The sequence below is a fragment of the Centruroides sculpturatus genome, unplaced genomic scaffold (genome assembly GCF_000671375.1).
Source record: "Centruroides sculpturatus isolate CEXI.00-Female unplaced genomic scaffold, Cexi_2.0 scaffold1142, whole genome shotgun sequence".
In the NCBI taxonomy this organism is placed as follows: domain Eukaryota; kingdom Metazoa; phylum Arthropoda; class Arachnida; order Scorpiones; family Buthidae; genus Centruroides; species Centruroides sculpturatus.
Window position 1 is genome coordinate 121,600 of NW_019385483.1, and position 22,739 is coordinate 144,338.

At 30.0% G+C, this 22,739-nt stretch overlaps 1 protein-coding gene and 1 long non-coding RNA gene across 3 annotated transcripts in view; both read right to left on the bottom strand.

The window, feature by feature from the left end:
- LOC111639397 (alpha-tocopherol transfer protein-like) overlaps window positions 1-22,739 on the bottom strand; it is a 247,341-nt gene that overhangs the window by 88,803 nt on the left and 135,799 nt on the right. The window lies entirely within an intron of this gene.
- On the bottom strand, window positions 15,182-21,635 carry LOC111639403. Its single transcript, XR_002759058.1, has 3 exons — window positions 20,519-21,635; window positions 15,955-16,057; window positions 15,182-15,297 (listed from the first exon to the last, which is right to left on the bottom strand). It is a non-coding gene; the product is annotated as an uncharacterized LOC111639403 (long non-coding RNA).

A 22,739-nucleotide genomic window follows, 5' to 3' on the forward strand; every position in this document is an offset into this window, starting at 1 on the left:
TTAATAATTTTCATTAAGTATTTTATATTATTTCTTCAGTCTGTGCTATGTAAACAAATATATTATTAACAGAAATTTACATAGAACTTATAATAACTTATATATACGTAAGTCGTGAATACGAATGTATTAATTAGGAACAATCCCTAACAATCAGAAACTCGATACATTCTTGACGGAAAACTACATAAGAAGATATTTGCTATTGATTTTTAATATGTATCTTAGATCGCGTGCTAAAAATTATTGGAGTATCACGACTGGCTCTTGTAGCAGAAGAGCCAGAGGTAATACTGTTTATTAAAATAACTGAGGCTTGTCCGACACTTTGAGTTGCAATATTGTCTGCGTGGCAAGGACAGTTTATTGTCCCACAGGTCTTCAATGTTCCTGAAATATTCATTCGAACTCAAATTAAGGGGTTAATGCGTTCTTTCTCTCCCTAATTTCTAAAACTTTGTCTAAAACTCGGTGTAAAACTTTAAAAAACAGAACTAAAAGAAATAACAAAAAATATTCAAATTATATAGAGTTTGATTTGATGCCATAACAATTTAACTTATTATCTAAACACAAATGGAGTATTATTATTTTAACGCGTGATTGTACAGCATTGATTGACATCCCTGCTGTTTCTACTCACGTAACCAGTCAACATATACACGCATAACAAAATAATCGCAAATTTACACCATTTCTAGTATACTGAAATCATTAAACTTAACGTATATCTGTTTGACAACACAAAACGCTACTCACAAAAGCAAGTGCGGTGAAAACACTGATGATTCTTGGCGTCAAATTACAGAAATGTGACAGAGATAATCCGTCGCCATCTATGACACAAACGATTTTCTTTTCTTGAGTTCGATGCAAATTTAATTGAAGGTCCCAGATAAGTAGTACAAACCGTATTAGGTCACTTCCATTTGCAACAGACATATCCCAATTGGCTGTGAAAGAAATTAGATTCAACTAGATGCTTACTGACAATTTACTTATTAACCTTTCTGTTATAATACTGAAAAATTTAAAGAAAGTAAAATTCCTACTTACCAAATCGGAAAAAGTAAATATAGCTTCCGTTCTGATCATATTTTGGCAAAAATTGCGAAGCATTCATGTTCAGAACATGCTCCATTGTTGAAGGAAGTAGATTTTTAATGTATTGTTGATAATTTACTCTCGTGTTATAATAATTCTTAAGCAACTGAAGAGCACTTTGCAAATCAAATTTTGTAGCACGTAGAAATCCGAGAAGGAAAATGTCATCCATTAGACAAGTAATACGTTGGTTTCCTAATAAAAATATAAAAAAACAGTTAATATATAACTATATTTTTAATTTATCTTGTTACAGTATTTATGTATTTATTTATTTTCTGTTTTTGTGGCGTTTAATAATAACAAATTTAGTAACAAAACCAACGTTCTTGACCTAATATTGCAACGAACATCGATAGTCTGATTTTCCTTAATTCGATTTGGATCAAGTTTAATTATCTAGAACTTGATTTACATGAAGTATCACTAGGTCAAGCATGCAGGGTAATAAAAAACGTACAAGTAATTACTGAAACATAACGAGTGTAAACCTCTACGTTTTTATATTTTAGTAATATTCAAGGATAAAAACTAATGTTTTATAATTATTTACGCGTTGTAATGTTTATTTTTTAGTTTAAAAATGGAAGAAATAAACCAATAATAGATAAAATTATTGTTGTAGATATCGCTAAAATTTATAAATGTATGATTTATTAGTTCTAATCCATTAAATTCTAACGTATAACTCAACATTTTAAATTATATTCGAATTATTACATTATATAATTTATAAAAAAATATAATAATAATATTAAAAAAATTGCTTACTTATAAGATTTTTAAAATCTTTCAAGGCATTTTCATCCCAAAGAAATTCTTCTTTCTCTTCTTGAAATATTGAACTTTTTATACTCATTTTGGTGATGCATTACTGTAATTTTTAATTAATTATAATTAATATTTTTAAACCTTCAATTATTATTCATAAAATTTAGCTAGATTAGGCTATATTTTGCTGTTGTAATCAATCTATTTATATTCGTTATTATTTAAAAGTAGCAAATTGTATAATATCACTTAATACCTTAGATTCTTTACGTGTTAAGAATTGTGTTTTATAAGGCATTAAATAAATGTTTTTAAAGATTAAACTTCTAATTAATTTTAGCTTATAATTGGTTGAGTGGATAAAATTACCGAACACTGGTCGTGGAATTAGCATCTGTTATAATTATACAAATAAAGTGGCTCTAAAATAAATAGGCTCACAGAAATCGTTGTAATTACTTTATTTTTACAGAAAACGTGATGAAAATCTAAATAATAGCTAAAATTAATTAGAAGTTTAATACAGCCACAGCACTTTTTTTATAAAAAAACTTTGGGAAAAAGATAATTTACCATTAAAAGTATAATGGAATATATCTTCTATGTGTTTATATATGAAGTGCCACGATTGTGGGTTCATGCCTCACCAATGGGTTAGCCTCTTATAGTTTTCCGGAAATTGTTAACTTGAAAAACACTTGAATAGGAACCGGTTGACAAGTGTTAGCGTATCTTAAAAAATTTTCCATGTCCATACGGAAGCACTAACATTTGGCCCCATGTGTTGTATTGCTGTAGCCTTTCAATCCAAAGAAAATCATTTAATTTGATATGAAAAATAACCGTGTAATTTTATATTCTATAATTTAATTTTCTAAACAAAATTTGTTGGATTACTTCTAAATTTTCCTTAAAAAATCTACAATAAATATAAACTTTTAAGTTAAAAATTTATTTAAATTTATTCTCCAATTATAAGTGACTGTCTGTATATTCTTTTCTCATCCTCCTTACTGGTACTTATTATATGTTGCTATTATTTTCACTTTAGAAACATTGAAAACTAATGTTATGAAATTGAATTTTATAAGAAATATTGAATTAAAGTGCAAGGAACACCAAAATTTTAGTTAAAATCTTAGTCATATTTCGATTTTAATCGTCAAAAAATTTAAATATTTTAATATATTCAAAAAAAATTCTAGTAGTTGAGTGATTAGAATGTTAATTTAAAACAAAGAAATTAAATTTGTCTGCTTACCTTTCCCTTTTCAAAGTCTTCTTCTCTAATACAGAGATTAAAATTTCTTTCCAGCCTTTTCTTTCATCTAAAATACCTCTTATATTAACTGCAATATCCAATAAAAAACGTTATNACTTATTTATTATAAAAATTTCGGTATAAGTTTTTATTTAAAAATTTAGTCGACGTTGCATTTTAAATGCTATCCGATCAACATTGCTTTAAATGCGTTTACGTCATAATCTATTATCATAAAAGATTTACTGAACGAGGTTTTCTGTTGCAATTCTTCAATTACTGCGTTTTCCTAATCATTTGCGTAATTTAATTATTTTTTAGATCGATTTTTAAAGCTCTCTATACATTGAAATTAAGTAACCGTTCAGACTCGTTACCGGGTTTCCCGAAATGGTAAACTGTAATTTTTCAACCGTAGACCGTTTAGCTGTTAACCAATTAATTTAATTATTTTTTAGATCGATTTTTAAAGCTCTCTATACATTAAAATTAAGTAAATATCTTGCATAAAATTAAATTACCTTTCTATTTATTAAAATTGAAACAGTACATAATGAATCTCTAAGCTATTATAAGTGCTGTTGTTTATTTTTTAATCATGACGATTAAAGCGATCATCGGTTGTCTTGCACACTCCTATGTCATTAAGAACGTATGAATCTCTTTCTTCGTCAATTTACTGTTTATTCGCGCTTCCTGGAGATACAACAGTACTACTTCCGAAGATGTCGGCTCCTATATACAACCTAAACAGTTCTTTGAGTGCAGCCATCTAAGTGCAATATGTTGTAATAGAATCTAACTTTACAGGCAAATAAAAGCGACTATTACAAATTTTTATATTAATTCCGAAATATTAAAGTTTCATTTTGAGGAAGGACAGAGGGAATTTATAGATCTACAATGGGTTTAACAATATAGAAACAACAGCTCCAAAATATTCTACCATTGCTCAATTTAAATTAAATACAATTTAGTTTATGATCGTCTTCGAACATCCTAACTCTAACAAAATGGATTACACCTCGTCTCTGTGGGCACGAGTGAAAGACTACAGACAAAAATCAAAATGGTCCGTTTCTATAGAAAGACACTTGGAAATCGAAATTCTGTCAAAATATCGATATTTTTAGCATTAAACTGAGACGCCACGCAACAATAGAATTTCGACAATTGTCTGTTGCTTTGTTCGAATGCGATTGTTTCGAGTATTTTCGGAGAGTTTTGCTGCAGTTTTTGCGATTATTTTAGGTAAGTTTAGTCCCTGATCGTTCTAGATTTAGGTATTTTTTAACATTGCTAGGTACTAAATCACAATTAGCAGCGATAATTTTCCCACAACGAATATTCCATTACAACTTTATATTCATTTTTGTTTAGAATTTTTCTTATACTTAAAACGGTCATTTTCTAAAACTTTCTGTCGTATTTACATTATGATTTTTTAATATTCTCTTAATTTAACGTTCGTTCTACAATATTTAATACTCGGTTTTTATTGTTTGCAGGATGGATAATTTTAAAGCGCTAAAGAATTGGAATACCTCTGGAGGAGAGAGTGCGGAGGAAAGCTCCTCGACATCAGGATCGTCGTCCTCTTCGATTCGAGTGATTCGCGTGCGTCCGAAAGAAGTGCTGGAGGGTGCGAAGGAACCCGACAAGAAACGGGTGATTGTCACCATTCCCGATGAGAGCACCTCGTCTGTCATCGACTACCTGGAACAGAGATATCCAGAAGTTCCGGAATGGTCGGTGCAGAGAGAGGCACGCGAGGAAGGAGTCGAAGGGGAGTGTAAATCGATCCTGAAAAAGAGGAAAAAGAAGCCTTGGTGGAAGAAGATTTTCTTCTTCTGGAAGAAATAAATCTCCGAGGTCTTCTTATTAAATGTGACTTTTATTTTCGATTGTGACATTTTTACCCGGATGTGACTTTTATTCCCGATTGTGACATTTTTACCCGGATGTGGACTTTTACCTGGCTTTGACCTAATGACCGGATGTGACTTTTAATGGCGGTTTGGCGTCTTCCCTTTCCTGCTGGGAATTTTTGGAATGATACATGTCCTTCGTCATCGCTTACGAGGGACGTGTTCTTCCACTTCAGTTAATTAAAGTCGACGGTGACAACTTAGCACCGTCTTCGGTCGTTTGAAATCTCTCAACTGACGATGAAATTCTGACCGGAAAATAATGGATTTTCGCCAGCAACGTGCGTGTCAACACTGGACACCCGAATGAAAACAAAAGGGAACTATCGCAGTTAGCATATGTCTAAGCTACAATTATAATTATGTTGAACAATTAAACGTGTATATAAACTTTTACTTAATAAAACTTTTTAAATTTATATTGATTGATTACGTGTATTATCAGTTTAAATATTATTTGCGCACTTTTTATTTTTGGACTGATTTATAATTAAAGTTGAAATAATCTTTCTAACAATTAACTGACGGTGATTCTGTTGACATAAATGGGATAGAATTAGCCGAAGAAATTTCAGCAGTATCTGCGCTTTTGGGCCAAAAAAAAAGTCTAAGCAATGTACTGATCTTAATTACAAAGTTAAATTTTGCCCCAAATCTTACTATTGCTTTAAGAATATAGCTAACGATACCAATAACTGTAGCAATTGGCGAAAGGAGTTTCTCTAAGTTAAAATTAATTAAGAACTATTACACAAAATCGTCTTAATGGTTTGGACATGTTGGCAATTGACCATGAAATTGCTGATCAAGATGTGAGATCCGCGATTTTTACGTAATTGTCGTAAAAAAATATTGTAAACAACTGCGGTAGAAAAAACGATCTTAGTGAGAATTATATCGGAGGTGACCGTTTGTTTTTACAATTAGGTGGGAAAGTTGATACATAGGTGTCAATAATGCACCGTTAATGTCAACAGACGACGATCACGTGACTCCTTTCTCACGACAAACGTATAAAAGCGCGAGCCCCCAGAAGTTCGAGGCGATCCACAGGAAGTTATACTCATTAATGTGTGCATCTTGTCTCCATAACCGACCGAAAGGAAGACATCGATAGAAGATAGACCACAACTTTGAACTTCCATACTTACCGCCATTCGACAGTTCCTGCACCGATTACGATTCCCACGACCATTCAACGCACGTCATTCATTTCCTCATAGAGGTATTTTTATTAGAGACTTGTGAACTCTCTCTCCGAGGATAGGCTTAGCTGTCAGAGCTGTTAGCTGTAAGATAGTTAGCTCATATTTAACCGCATTTAACCGTAATATTATTATCGCCTCCTGTAATCAAGATTTGTTATTTTAATAAATGCTTTGTTTATTTGTTAAACCTGTCTCCTGTCATTGGAAGGACGCCTGCCGGCTTACAAACGCACTCCCCACTCACTTTTTGCTCTCCTAATCCATCCGTCGACGTCGAGATCGGGCTTGGCCAGCCTGTGCCGATTAAGTGGTTAATAGGGTAACCCCCTACAGCCTCCGGCTTATCTCATAAAGTGATGCGATAAAAAAGTTTGCACAACTGAAAGTAAGAAAAAAGTTTATTGTGATTTTAGAGCAGTTGATGTTACCTTGTTTTATTTTCAAAATAATGGCATTTTGATTGTTTAATAGCATTTAAAAATGTAAAAAATTATATGGGTAACAATTTGTGGCTGGGTACAGATATTTCTTAATTCATTTCTACTGTTTTGTACTCTTTGATTATCAATGTTATGTTATATGTTCCTTTCTAAATATATGCTTTTTGATTGTTTAATAGCATTTAAAAATGTAAAAAATTATATGGGTAACAATTTGTGGCTAGGTACAGATATTTCTTAATTCATTTCTACTGTTTTGTACTTTTTGATTATCAATGTTATGTTATATGTTCCTTTCTAAATATATGCTTTTATTAAAATTTAAATAAAATGATTTGATTTTTATTNAGAATAATGATACTCCTGGATAAAATAGTACCGGAAAGTAAATAAACAGAGCTACTCTATCAATCACTTACCTTGGACGTGTGGAAGAAAGATGACGATGAGCACTGGATTGGATAGTTACTTTCGCCTCTGTTCTTCTCTATTTTTCTCTTGTACTTTTTCGAATCTTTGTTAATTATCGAAGATTGCCTCTTCTTAGAGGTTAGATTTACTACTATTGGACATTTATTCTGAATTTGATTGGTTCAACGTTTACGTAAATAATCGAACACAATCATACGATAGCGTTATCTTCACCTTTCTCCTGTTATATCACAAGAAAACAATATAATTACGATTACGTGGCATTTGTCAAGAATGAAAGTACACGTAAACTTTTGATATTGATAATGAATTAAATAAATATTATCGTCAACTGTATTATCTGACATTTTAAACTAAAATTGTATGACCTTTGAGCATAAGTATTCAACAGTTTCTGTCATATTAGAGAGTGACTTTAGCTAGTTCCACTTGAAAATAGAATAAGAATAAAAAGTATAGCAGCTATGCCTTTGTAATAAGAAAAACAGTTTATTAACGTAATGTCGTAGGCTATTATTTGTACACACGAATAAATATAAAGTAAAATGATATATTTTTTAATAATATAATGTTGCTTAAATTTAGTAATCGACAAGAGATGGCGACAGGGAAACTTTTGTCAATCTACAGTTATCTTTANCTTTTCAAAGTCTTCTTCTCTAATACAGAGATTAAAATTTCTTTTGAGTTTTCTCTTTCATCTAAAATACCTTTTATATTAACTGCAATATTTAATAAAAGACGTTGTTTTATTGTGACAAGGTTTTCTGTTGCAATTCTTCAATTACTAGGTTTTCCTAATCATTTGCGTAATTTAATTATTTATTAAATTTGAGAAAATTAAGTGAAAATTCTTTCCTCAGATAGACAATGAGTTGGAACAGTGTTTAGCAGGAGACGATAATGGGCATATTAGAAATGCGTATAAACTATTACAATGCTTTACATATATTATAGAAAGAATAATAAATATGTGGCAGGTATTAAAAATTGATTAGTTTACAATTTTATGGTTCATCAGTAAGAATCACACAACACCAAACATATAACACTTCCCTGTTCAGGGTAAATTCGATAGCATTTTTTATGCCGATGCGAAAAAAAGAAAATAATTACAAATAAGATAAAACAAAAAACATAAGTAGGAATTAATAATTTACACATGAATTAAAATAAAATATTTTATTAAAGTCTTTGGCATGATTTAAACGGAGTGGGGAGAAAAAACAAAAGATAAGTTTTTAAGAACAGTTCAAACGTTTCAAAATTTTGAAGGTTTTTTTAAATTTTTCTTTAAAAAAAATTGTCAAAAATTACAAAACAGATGTAAAAAGATTGCGGTAAGATTGTGTATTTTAAACATTGCTTAATATAAATTTAAGTCATAGAAGTTCAAGATTTCGACAATTAACTAAGAGGCTCTTGAAAACAAATAAAATAAGGTTGCAAATATTAACGTGTTTTCAAATTTTATAACATCGTGTCTTTGTCATTTCGAGTTTATATAAAAATAAAACATTTTATTAATGATAGAAAATAAATTGTGTATTTTGGATTTCTCTTCAATTGTAGACAATATTTGTGTTTATTATAGTAGGGTAGTTATTTACGGAAAGAGGAAAATGCAGTTTAAAGTAGTTTTCAGATTGGAGTTCTAGTGTACTGTACACTAGAATACGTTAACATACACCATAGTCTGCTTATAAAAGGTGTGAAATTGAAAGAAACGTAGTTTTGTCACTCCGATTAAACCATTCAGCAAGTTCCTTAATGATGTCAGCTCTTTTCACTTAATATGTCAGGCAATATGTAAATTTTATTTTATTTTTTACTCACTAAACGGCAGAACGACTCTTCTGTTAATTATAATATTTTATAGCATTCATTAACTGTAAAGAGTTTAACTGCTACTATAACAAACTTGCTCGTATTCTAATACCAGGACGTAAAGATTAATGGTGTTGACGTGTTTAACATATGATGAAGAAACTTGCCGCAACAAAGTGATCAATGATTGATGCCCTTTGGTTAATACCCAAGTTGATTCTTTCCATAGACAGACTATAATTGCCCCGTCATCTGTCTCGAAATAAACATTGGAGGGCCATGTTTGGTTCGTGGCACATCACCCACGATATCTTGTAAATAAGTATAATATTAGAAGCTCCTCGAGCTCCTGAAAAGTCACTTGTATTAAATACTAATTCGATGATAGACTTTTATGCCAAATAAAAACAAATATTTAATAATTTTTTCATACATTTACAAAAAGTGAGTATAATTAAAAAACTCCTATTTAACAATGTCCACAGAGATATTNGAACGACTCTTCTGTTAATTATAATATTTTATAGCATTCATTAACTGTAAAGAGTTTAACTGCTGCTATAGCAAACTTGCTCGTATTCTAATAGCAAGTGACGTGTTTAACAAATGAGGAAGTAACTTGCTACAACTAACCGATTAATGGTTGATGCCCATTGGTTTATACCCAAGTTGATTCTTTCCATAGACAGACTATAATTGCCCTATCGTCATCTGTCTCGAATAAACATTGGAGTGCCATGTTTGGTTCGTGACACATCAGCCACGATACAGTCGACCCCCTATAACACTGTTAATTATTCCATTTTATATGAATTCCATGTTGTACGAGTCACATAGATTTTACAAATACGTGAGCCGTTTACAGCCCGGCACACGTATTTGTAAAATCTAAGTGACTCGTATAACATGGAATTCATATAAAATGGAATAATTAACAGTGTTATAGGGGGGGTCGACTGGTATCTTGTAAAAAAGTATAATATTAAAAGCCTCTCAAGCTCTTGGAAAATCTCTTGTATTAAACACTAATTAGATGATAAACTTTTATGCCAAATGAAAAAATTACTTAATAATTTTTCATACATTTTCAGAAAATGAGTATAATTAAAGATCACCTATTTAACAATGTCCATAGAGTTATTTAGCTGTTGAAATGCAACCATCATATGTTTCTTGTACGAAGAAAAGGTTTGTTGCTTTCAGCGCCAAAAGTACAACATCGGTTGGTTTTGCTGCTAACATTTTTACGATTATATTTTTTTGCATATTCTAAAGATTTTATTACTTATCAGAACTTTAAATTTTATAATCGGATGTTCTTCACTTTATGTAGATTTGTCTTAAACTATACAAAAGTTAACTTGTAATATTGATCCTGTGCAAGATCTTCATTATTTATCACGATAAAATAGTTTAACAATTCACACGTGTTCTATTTAACAATATTTTTTATTTAAAATCAATGCCTTTTATCATTATAACAGTCTATCGTGTAATAATTTTTATATCCTATGATTTAATAAGCAACTATAAAAGTAATTAATGGTCTATTAAAATATCATTATTCTTATCCAGATATATCGCACTTACCTGTTTAAAATGAATATTTATTAATGTGTCTTCCATTATGTTGTACCATAATCACGCAATCTATGAACATCAGTTGGAAATTATTTTCCTTCCTGTAATTCACAGAAGATATAACTGTTTTGTTTGATGATACTGAGGAAGAAAGTAATTTAACTATTAGTGTATTGTGTCCTACTGTTGATGAAAACTTTTAAGTTTTCATTTCTTTCGGATTCCATCATCATATTGCTTGCCACTTTTGATTATGAAGTCTATTTATCGTTTATCTCCTACACATCCTTCGTGGTGCTACAGTTCAAAATGTAACTGTGTTATTTGGAAACTTAACACGTCCAAAACCTTTAGGTTTCAATTAATATAAACACTATAATAATAGGCCTACAGTTCACATGAAATCGTGTCCGTTCGAATTTCTCTGTGAAGAGCGGTTCAACCCTATGTTTCGAAATCAATTCAACGCAAATTATTATCACTATTTTAGAATTGATTCCGCTAACTGTTTTGTTATTTCTCGAAGTTTCATGTACACACTTCACAACTAATACATTTTAAGTTACAGATGAAAAATTACAGAAATTAAACTTTAAATGTAATCACTAAATATTACATGACGAACATTAACCAAAATTTTTTTTTAGATTTTGACCCGTTCAGACTCGTTTCCGGGTCTCCCGAAATGGTAAACTGTAATCTTTCAACCGTAGACCGTTTAGCTATTAACCAATTAAAGATAATCAAAAGTGTGAGAAAACAAGCACTGCCTGTGTTTCTACTTCATTACGAATGATAAATTCAGTATTGTTTTTCGTTAAATTTCTTTAATTAATAAACAAGTATATCAATTTTATTTCCAAACATAGTTTTAAGTAATGATATAATTAAGAATTATCTAATTTTGTTAGTTCAAGTTATAACCAATTTTAGAAGAAATGTTCTTCCTTAAAAAGCATCAATATCAAATTTGGAATTCTCTTTCATACAAGCTATGAAAGCTTCGGGATCTTTAGAATGGCAATCAAATATTTCTTCTGCCTTTTCAATAAATTCTTTCGACTTTTCATCGTTGTATAAAGACTTGTCTCCATTACTATTTTTAATTGATTTCTCGTATAATTTCACGTATTCTTCGTTCCTTCGGAAGAATTCTTCATTAGCTTTAAGCATTTTGTTAGCTTCAGCTGGGTCGAAAAATGGCAAATTTCCACCAACTAGTGAAGGGAGACGATCTGGACTGATGAAATCGGCCAAAGTTTTCATATCAGAATGAATATGGATCTGAAATTTTCATTGCGTATAAGAAATTGGAAATTATGCTTACAGGCAAAAATGAAATTACTCAGCTTTTATGAGCATTTAAATCAAAGTAAAATAAAAGACAGCCTTAATTATACTTTCATAAATTAATAACAGAATTGAAAATGCTCACCGTCTTCTTGATTTTGTCTGGTAGAAGTGGAATGAAAACGCTTAATAAAGCTTTCAATATGACATTCACGTTCACGTAATGTATTGCTCTGAATTGTAAAGGATAAGAACTTCCCTGTTTGAAAAAATATTGAAAACATTGTTAAAATATTTAGTATGTTATCATTAGTTATTGTTCTCAATACAATTTCTTTATTATTTAAGTACTTTTAATTATCTCTTCAGATATGCAAAGCTATATAAACAATAGCATAACAGAAATTCAGATACGCATTATAATAACTAATACAGTATAATATTTAAGTCATTAATACGAATGTATTAATTTTAAATCAGCATCACTTACCTGCATAATTAATAAACCCCACCAAAATAATACTCTAAATCAAGGGTATGTAATCTATTTAAGTATGTCTGCCAATATCGCTATTTACACAATTTGCTGTATGTATAATATACATATTACACATATAGAAAAAAAACACAAACATTTTCTGGCCATACTTACCTTCTGTTATATATAACAGCTCTGGTATAGAAGATGTAAATGTGTATAAGGATGTAAATAAGGATAAAGGGCAGTAATAATTATCTAAAAATATCTGATAAATTGCTTAGGAAGGTTTATGTAAATTAACAGACAATAATAAATGTTATTGGAATTTAAAGTTTATATAAAAGTATATTTTTATAAGTAAACGTTCCTCTGAATCATTACTCTTCCTTATATTACTAATACAATTATATTATACAATGCGAAATTTGTGTATTACAATTTATATTATTTAATCATGTAATTGGGCTGCAATTACCAAAATAAATAAATAAATAAATAAATATAGACCTATAAATCCCCACTGTCTCTGCCTTTTTGTCTGTCCGTTCTTAATATCTAGAACGGAGTTAGATAGATAAAAGTCGTGACCGAATTTCAATAGCCCTCGAAGCTTTTTAGAAACTCCTGCCTGTAAACTTTAGAAAATTTAAAGGCATTAAACGTCCTATTACCAGTATACGATTATTTCAATTCAAAAATTTACAAATGGAAGGCTAGAGAACTGGCACAACTCCATTATTAGGAAATGCATGGTATGCAGGAGCAAAACACTACTAATTTGAAGTGGAAAACATTTATTTTAACTTAAATAAATTAAAAACATAAGTGAAAATTGCAGCCCGACATTGTGAGGTTGTCACAATAAAATAAATGCTTGTAAACTCTTCCTTAAACATTTATTAGCATTAAAAATTTTTTATGAAGCCCAACCCCACCCTTATAATTAAGCTTTTTGCTATTTTATAATAGTTAACAAAAATTTTAATAAAATATCATAACAGATGGCGCCACCAAATGTTGATGGGAAAGCTAAGCAACTCGTTGTTCGATTTTATTTTTTTGCAGTTTCACACACCTATTAATAAAGTCCACCGTAAATTCACGACATTTCGTATAATAAAATCATTAAACTTAACGTATATAGACTAAGTCTGACAACACATAACGCTACTTACAAGAGCAAGTGTGGCGAAAGCACTGATGATTGTTGGCGTGAAATTACAGAAATGTGACAGAGATAATCCGTCGCCATCTACGATACAAGTGATTTTCTTTTCTTGAGTTCGATGTAAATTTAATTGAAGGTCCCTTTTAAGCAGTATAACACGTATTACATCAATTGCATTTGCAACAGTCGTATCCCAGTTGGCTGTGAAAGAAATTAGTTTTAAAAGTAATTCTATAGTAATATTATCAATAATATAATATCCGAATCCAGACTTTCCGTGTGTTTACATCATTATATCATAATATCACATCGTAGGTATACTTTCGTTGAATAACTGTCAACTTTTACACTTGGGAGCTAAACATCTGTTAAGTTCTCAGGCCTAATAACGAAGCTTATCTTAATAATTTATGTAATCAAAATTTAAAGTAAGAAACTATAACAGCGTTTTCTTAATTATAACTTCACATGCAATCGAAGAAATGAAAAAAATAAAATACAAGAAAGTAAAATTCCTACTTACCAAACCGAAAAAAGTAAATATAACTTCCATTTTGATCGGGTTTTGGCAAAAATTGCAAAATATTCAGGTTCACAACATCCTCCATTTTGGACGGAAGAAGATTTTTAATGTATTGGGGATAATTTACTCGTGTGTTATAGTAATTCTTAAGCAACTGGAGAGAACTTGGCAAATCATATTCTGTAGCACGTAGAAATCCGAGAAGGAAAATGTCATCCATGAGACATGTAATGCGTTGGTCTTCTAATAGGAATCAAAAACATAGATATTAGTTCATTATGTTTTCATAATCAGGCTGTGAAATATATCGAATTATTTTCGAAATATTCCTTAAATCAATGCTACGTTTTCACATATTTTTCAAAAACAAAAATGTCACAAACATAGTGGTTGTACTGTACAATACATTGCTACTATAGAAAGAAAAATTCACCAATCATGCAATAATATTCTTTTAGAGAACGTAACGTGTAGAAAAGTAATAACAATAGAAAATATTATAGAATAAGAAAGTAAGAATATAATAGAAAAAATAGCCAATGTATGTCAGTGAGTAATGACACTTTTTTAAATCTTCAATTATTTAATAGATTTTATCATTTTATACAGGAATATTTTAGAAAACCTTATATTACGAGATTTTACTGATTCGTCTGTATTCGTCTGTATTCGTCTGTATTCGTCTGTATTCGTGTTATATTAATAGTAGACAATAAAAAAAACAGTAAGTAATTTTATTTTAAATATCATTGTCGGATACAATACTGTTGTTGTTTTTTAAAAAAAAAAACTTTTTAAGAATTGTTATAGAATATTTTAAACCTACAGAAGAAGGGCTTACAGGTCCAAAACACAGAGAGTACAGGCAAAATTAAAGGATATTTTCTTTTGACTTTTGACTGCGATCTTTTCTATTTACTAATCGAAAATTACACCAGTGCAATAAGTCATATTAAAAAGACAAATTTTAAGAAGACCAGGATACTAACAGTAATTTCTAACAGAACATAAATAATTTTTACGTAAGATTAAAATTGAATATTAATTCTTTTCTCTCTATCATCGACTAACATAATCAAGAAGAATGTCCTACTACATGTTGCGATTGCAAACATTTGGTAAAATCAGTGAATAGGAAATAAGTGAAAAAAAAGGAGCGTACAATATTCTCTCGTTCTTTTAANTCTTAAGCAACTGGAGAGAACTTGGCAAATCATATTCTGTAGCACGTAGAAATCCGAGCAGGAAAATGTCATCCATGAGACACGTAATGCGTTGGTCGCCTAATAGGAATCAAGAACATAGATATTAGTTCATTATGTTTTCATAATTAGGCTGTGAAACAGATCGTATTATTTTCAAAATACAGTAGATCGTCGTTTATCCGAATCAATTGGGGACGGGTTGTTCGGATAACTTATTTTTCGGATAACCGATTATGTGAGAAAAATATATTAATCTATCCCGTGTTGAAATTTTTCTCCGTTGCGTGTCGCTTCGCGTTGAATTTTCGTCGATGTTAAGCCTAACGTAAAGTTTTTAAAATAATAATCGTGGCTATTGTATAGTTAATAATGATATCTTTATGTTTTACAAACGAAATAAATACANAATAATTTATATTGTTAATTTAAATAATAATTAAAATTGTTAATTTAATTTGGTGTTTGAAATATGACACACGATAGGTGCGCCTCTAGTAACGGTTACGGGACGGACACGAAATGAATGGGTTATATATATAGATAAATGACTATTTGAAATCCGCAGTAACGTTACCGATCCTCCAATAGGAATAGAATAGTTTAGATATAAAAATATGGATGGCCTAAGGCATTTTTTCTCAACATTCAACCACAAACAGTTGATATAGGCCTACTAATTTTAACACGCGATCGATTTTTTCTGTTATCATCTAACAATTAAAACGATCTACTTACTGATAAGATTTTTGAAAGATTTCAAGGCACTTTCGTCCCAAGGAAACTCTTCTTTTTCTTCTTCAAATATTGATTCCTTTATCTTCATTCCACTCATTTTGGGCTATAAATTTAAAAATACAATATGTTAAATTTTTACTTCATGATCATACATATTTTTCGGAATAAGAATCTCTTAAAGTTATAAAGAACATATTTTATTATAACTACACCGTTTTCTGTTTAATACTCTTCGTCAAATATTAAATAATATATGTTAAATATTCCTACATATTATTGTAATTCATAATTAATATTAACACAAGTCAAATACTTCTACTTACGCTTTCCTTTATAAAAGCAAGTTTACAGAAGAATTAGTAACTAGAATATCTAGTTATAGCGAAATGCTCATTCTATTGGATATCTTTTATATTTTTTTAAGGTCATAGTTACGTGTTAACCGGTTATTTTCATATACACTTTATATAAGAGATTATTTATAACGTGGAAAAATATTATTATAAACTGACATTCTGAATTTATTTCAATGAAGAAAATACTGATTACCTTTTATATAATTTAATAATTATTTTATACAGCATGGGCATGAATTAACAAATTTGATATAAATAATTCTAGAAAGGAAACACAGCTTGATAATACTAAACTTTATAAATTTATTATAACAGAAAAATGACTATTTATATTATATTATATTTATATCTGATTGTTTTAATGCTTACCTTGAAGCTAAAAGTACACATTCAGCATTCGAATTTAAACATGTCTCCTTGAAAAACGAAATAACTCTTCTAATAATCAAGGAAACAGATCTATTTTTTATATTTTATTTATTTATTTTGTACACAGAAGAAAATGTTAGAGTGCAATTGATCTTCACCTACAGTTTATATAAATGAGATGATAATTTCGAATAAAACGCCACCATTTATTTATATGGAGTATTAGTTCAGTGAAATGGTAGTTGACTAACATGTTATAGAGAAGCCGTTATGTTATTAAATATATTAAGTATTTAATTAATAACAAATATCAAATCGTAAGTGTGCTTATATTTAAATCTCTATTTCAAATTTTTAGTATTTAAGCATTATTTACAAGGTAGTTTTTCCTATTTTAAATCCAATTGAAGTTTACCTTGTAGAAAAAATTTCGTTTTTTTCAAGATAAACTTCGATCGGTTTTTACGTTAGATACGGCGTAGTTCAACAATAATAAAAAATGCTTTCCAAGCACATTCTTAAACGAATGACACCGATCAATTTTATTATTATTTTTTGACGAATTGTGTTTTAAATTTATTATGAATTCATTAACAAATGTTTAAACATTTTATTAAAAAATATTACTTTATTTTTTTTCAAATATTTTAACTAAACGATAGAATGTGTTTAATTACTGTATTTTAAAATAAATGTTTTTGTCTTTTCCCGGCTGTTATATAGAACAGAGGGAAAGTATGGCGATCGGTTGAAAAATGACCATCTAATATTTTTTACATTTTTGTACTTGAACACATTGAAACGACGAGAAATTCAAAAAAAAAAAAAATTTGGGTAATCTCTCTATGTTTGAATGTTAGTATGTTTGTGTGGAGAGACACGAATTCGTTTACCCTGTTTGAAGTTTAATAACTCTTATGCTTTTTTCGAACGATTTTTATATTTTCCAGGGATGTTTGACTATTAGGAGAATTGATGTTATTAAATTTTGGTGGTTAAAGATCGAGAGGTCAAAAGATAAATAAGGTCGGCAATTTTTATTTTAGAATAGTGAAATTATCGGCATCGCTTCTAACACTACGATTATATTTTTAATTTTTTCACATTGTTTTTTTCTAATTGTGTCAAATACTACTGGGTTAAAAATGTGTTTTTTTTTTTCACTGATGTTTCGTGCACACATAACAAGAGAGAGTATTGAAATCTTGTCAAATCGATTGATATTATGAAGTAACGCGTGTCACGTATTTGTCGAAAGTAAGCAATTGTTATAATGCAATGTTGGATGTTTCCATTGTTGGCGCCGTTTTGTTGGAAGAAAAAAAAACAAATAAACTTCCGCTTTCTTTTTCGATTTATCGGAAAAATTTTTATTATAAGTAAACTTCGGCAATTAAGTAAATTATGATTTATGATAAATCAAGATGGAATAACTGACGATAGAGTGTTTAATTATAACGTTTTTAAAGGTTTTGAAGAACGCAACTCTCCCGTTTTTTATATTCTTGCGTAGGTTCGTGAGTGAAAACACAGAGGGAAGTCGTAGAATGGCCAGCCTTTTTCTGATTTTTGGCTAATGATATCGAGTTAACGATTCGTAATGATTAGTGACTATTTTGGATTTTTTAAATTTTTATTTTGAATGTATTTTGTGAATAGTTCGTATCGAATAAAATTGTATTGGGAATATTCGTGTGCTTGTTATTTTTTTTATAATGAAGCATTCTTACTGACTTTTATCGTTACTTAGTTGTTGAAATATTGAATCCAACTAGTTAAATATTTGGAAGTAATTATAAATGGGTTATGAACTGTGAGTTACGACGAATGAAACTCCAAAAGTGATGTTTGTCACGTGTGGAGTTGCATTCTTTTCAACTCGTAGTGGAATTCTGACGCCCCCACCTTCCACTGGTGTCTTCTGGTTTTTCATTCGTTTGAAAATGACGAGAGTCAAGCAAAGAGTTGCGTATTTCAGTTTTATTATATTAATCATTATTATTAAAATTAAAATAAGGTATAAGAAGAAATGAAAACAAGCTAATTCGCTTAGAAATAATAAAAGTAATCGTCAATTATTTATTGTGATATCGTCAAAATTCCGAACTGAAATTTTTAGTCATATTTTTAATAATTTTTGAATTTAAAGTATATGCTTTTCAACTCAAATTAGTAGTGGCTTGCCCCTGTTTATCATACTTTTTCTTTAACTGTAGAGTCGTGTCGGTCGTCTATCTATCACTTTTCGGGAGAAAATATTTGAATAAAAATAACATGACTTACGATTTGCATTCGTAGTTTCTGTATCATTTACCGGAACCTCATGTTTCTATGGTTTCTATATATTGTCTCGAGTTTAATCTATATATCTCAGTTCTCGAAATTAAAGAAGGACAGACAGACGTAGAACAATAAGAGTTTACAGGTATACAATTTTTAGATTTTCGGCTGTAGCAGAAAGTATGGCAATTCGGCAAAAACAGATATCCAGATTTTCCCACTTTTGGGTTAAGGACGTTTTGAAACGTCTAGAAAAGCAAACAAGTCGAGGGTTTTAATGGATGTAGACATGTTAGTGTGCTACACACTACACAATAGAGATATTCAGCTTTACAATGTAAAACCTTAATACTTTATGTGTTTTTTATTGAAAATTTCTGAAATTATGCAGCCAGTTTGTGAATTTGGAAATTCATTTACAATTTTTAAAAAAATAAAACTCATTTCTAAAAGTAATCTTTTTGCTATTTTATAATAATTAGTAATATAAAAAACATTTGAACTCTGCATGCTATAGAAGAATTTTATTATTATTATCATTATCATTATCAACTCGTCTCGATTATATATATAGATATACTATCTTGCCCCACCCATGGGGTGAGATGAGGATATTATTTTTATATAAAAGAAGGACAAATTAAAATGGTTGAACCGTCGTTTTCTTCAATATTGGCACAAAAACAGTGTGCCCGTTTATCACAACGGCTACATTTAGCACAACTCTCTGTAGATACAGAGTATAACCTTCTATAATAGAGGCATTCGGTGTTATTTGTCTTTTGTTTCTTGTTAGGCCTACCCTTGCTGAAGGGGTCTGTTTGTCGTCTCTGCAGCAATAAAGTCTGCCTCCAAAATTACTTCTGGATTTTTGGGGCCATATTTATGGTCAACCTGGGGTTAGACGGGTACCCTATATTGCACCCAACGTACATTTTTCATACTGACTGCAAACACAGCTAAACCTCATTTCAAAACTAAACAATTACAGCCTTGAAGGTTACTTCGAATACCATAATATCTTCATGTAAAAGGTAATGTAAAAGTTCACAATGATACTTACATTGTAGAAACTTTGTAGCAGGCATAAAATTAGATGAAGTATTGGTGAAACATGAAAAACATATTTTATTTCCAAAGAAACAGACCGATTTGGACGTTCTCTCGCTTCATGATCTTTTTTGAGGTAGGCATTTAGTTCCCCAAATTACAGCTAAATGAAAGCGCATTAACCACGAATAAACAGATGTCCCCGTCTTACTCCATGGCCCCATCTTTCACCACATTCCCGTACACCATACTTCTCTTTAACAATGGAGTAGTGCCGATAATGTAGCTTAATTTTTTCAAGGAAAAATTGTACAGTGGAAATACTCAACCTGATGCTGCGATAGTGATTTAGTTAATTTTTGTATCATAAATTTGTCCGATTTTTTAATTTAAATTTTAATCGACTTAACATTAATTGAACTGTAGGACAACTTGTCGAGAATAATGATACTCCTGGATAAAATGGTACCGGAAATTAAATAAACAGAGCTACTCTATCAATCACTTACCTTGGACGTGTAGAAGAAAGATGACGATGAGGACTGGATTGGATAATTACTTTCGCCTCTGTTCTTCTCTATTTTTCCCTTGTACTTTTTCCAATCTTTGTTGATTATCGAAGATTGCCTCTTCTTAGAGGTTAGAATTACTACTATTGGACTTTTATTCTGAATTTGATTGGTTTAACGTTTACGTAAATAATCGAACACAATCATACGATAGCGTTATCTTCACCTTTCTCCTGTTATATCACAAGAAAACAATATAATTACGATTACGTGGCATTTGTCAAGAATGAAAGTACACGTAAACTTTTGATATTGATAATGAATTAAATAACTATTATCGTCAACTGTATTATCTAACATTTTAAACCAAAATTTTATGACCTTTGAGCATAAGTAATCAAGTTTCTGTTATATTAGAGCGTGACTTTAGCTAGTTTTGCTTGAAAATACAATAACATTAAAAAGTATAGCAGCTATGTCTTTGTAATAAGACAAACAGTTTATTAACGTAATGTCGTAGGGTATTATTTGTACACACCAATAAATATAAAGTAAAATGATATATTTTTATAATAATATAATGTTGCTTAAATTTAGTAATCGACGGGAAATGGCACGACAGGGAAACTTTTGTCAATCTGCAGTTACCTTTACCATTGTGTTGACCGACATTTAGCCTAATATTTAAATAATTACGTTAATAATAAATATATATTTAGTTCGGGTAAACAGTAATAAGACTATTCCGTTATTACGACTGAAGTTTACAGGAGAGAAGGATTCATTTGTATGTGACAACTGCTGATGCTGTGTGAGACAAGGAAAGTCTTTGATGACGTAAGATTGTGTCATCATTGCTTTTCTTTCCATATATCACAAAATTATCGAAAATAATTCCTGTATATTTGTAAATACTTTCAAGTTCTGGCCCGATGACACAATTCGGAGGAAGCATAGTTCCTTCATTACTAACGATTAATGATACTAAGGCTAAAAAATTAGAAAAATGCTAACTTTTTTTTAATATTATACTGAAACTGCATCAATAAAAAATATGAATACACCTGTCTGAACTCGTCCTTAACATTAAATAAATCGGTAAATTAAAACACACAAATGCTTTTAAAATCGCTCCTCAGACGAAGCGGAATACGTCTGTGGAACGATTTTCTCTGTGAGGAGAGAATCCACACGTTATTCAAAGGTTTGGATATGCCATTTTAAGATATCTTACCTCAGATTAAAAACATCTGGAAACTACTGACATTTTAAAATCGAATATCCCTGTTTGTTTACAAATGTTGAACAGAATTTAAACGCTCAAATTCTGCTGAGATGTGTCTGTGCACATCTCAGCAGAATTGCATAGAGTGCTTCTGAAAATTGTGTTAATTAAGATATTAGGTAAATCTACTTACAAGACGATTCTTCTATTTAGCGCTATTATTTCAAAAGTAAGCCAGAGAAAAAAAAAACAATAAAATTCTTTCCACTTGACCTTTCAAGGTAGTAATGTAGGGTTGTATAAATACTCCCATGAATATAAAACCGGTTATAATTAATTCAATTTGTATTATCTGAGTTAGATATTTACTTTCCAGTACTGTATAATGTATGCTTTAAATTTGAAAAGGATTAGAGCAATAGAATCACGCAATAAAACACTAGAGTGATCTTCCCAGAAGGGAGCTTTCCAGCAAGAGTTTCGATGGTAAACAGGTGTGTGAACGGGTAAAGTAAACATAAAAACAGCATGCCATGTAATTAGCGGGCTGGTAAGGCGTGAATCAAGATCAATTATCAACGGTTGCAAAATATCACTGCCATTAATATTTTCGAAGCATTAATTCCAAATATAATATTAATTAAATTTAAAAAAATAAGTTTCGTAAAATAATTATATATAATGTATATTTTTAAACTTATATATTATAAAAATTTCGGTATAAGTTTTTATTTAAAAATTTAGTCGACGTTGCATTTTAAATGCTATCCGATCAACATTGCTTTAAATGCGTTTACGTCATAATCTATTATCATAAAAGATTTACTGAACGAGGTTTTCTGTTGCAATTCTTCAATTACTGCGTTTTCCTAATTATTTGCGTAATTTAATTATTTTTTAGATCGATTTTTAAAGCTCTCTATACATTAAAATTAAGTAAATATCATGCATAAAATTAAATTACCTTTCTATTTATTAAAATTGAAACAGTACATA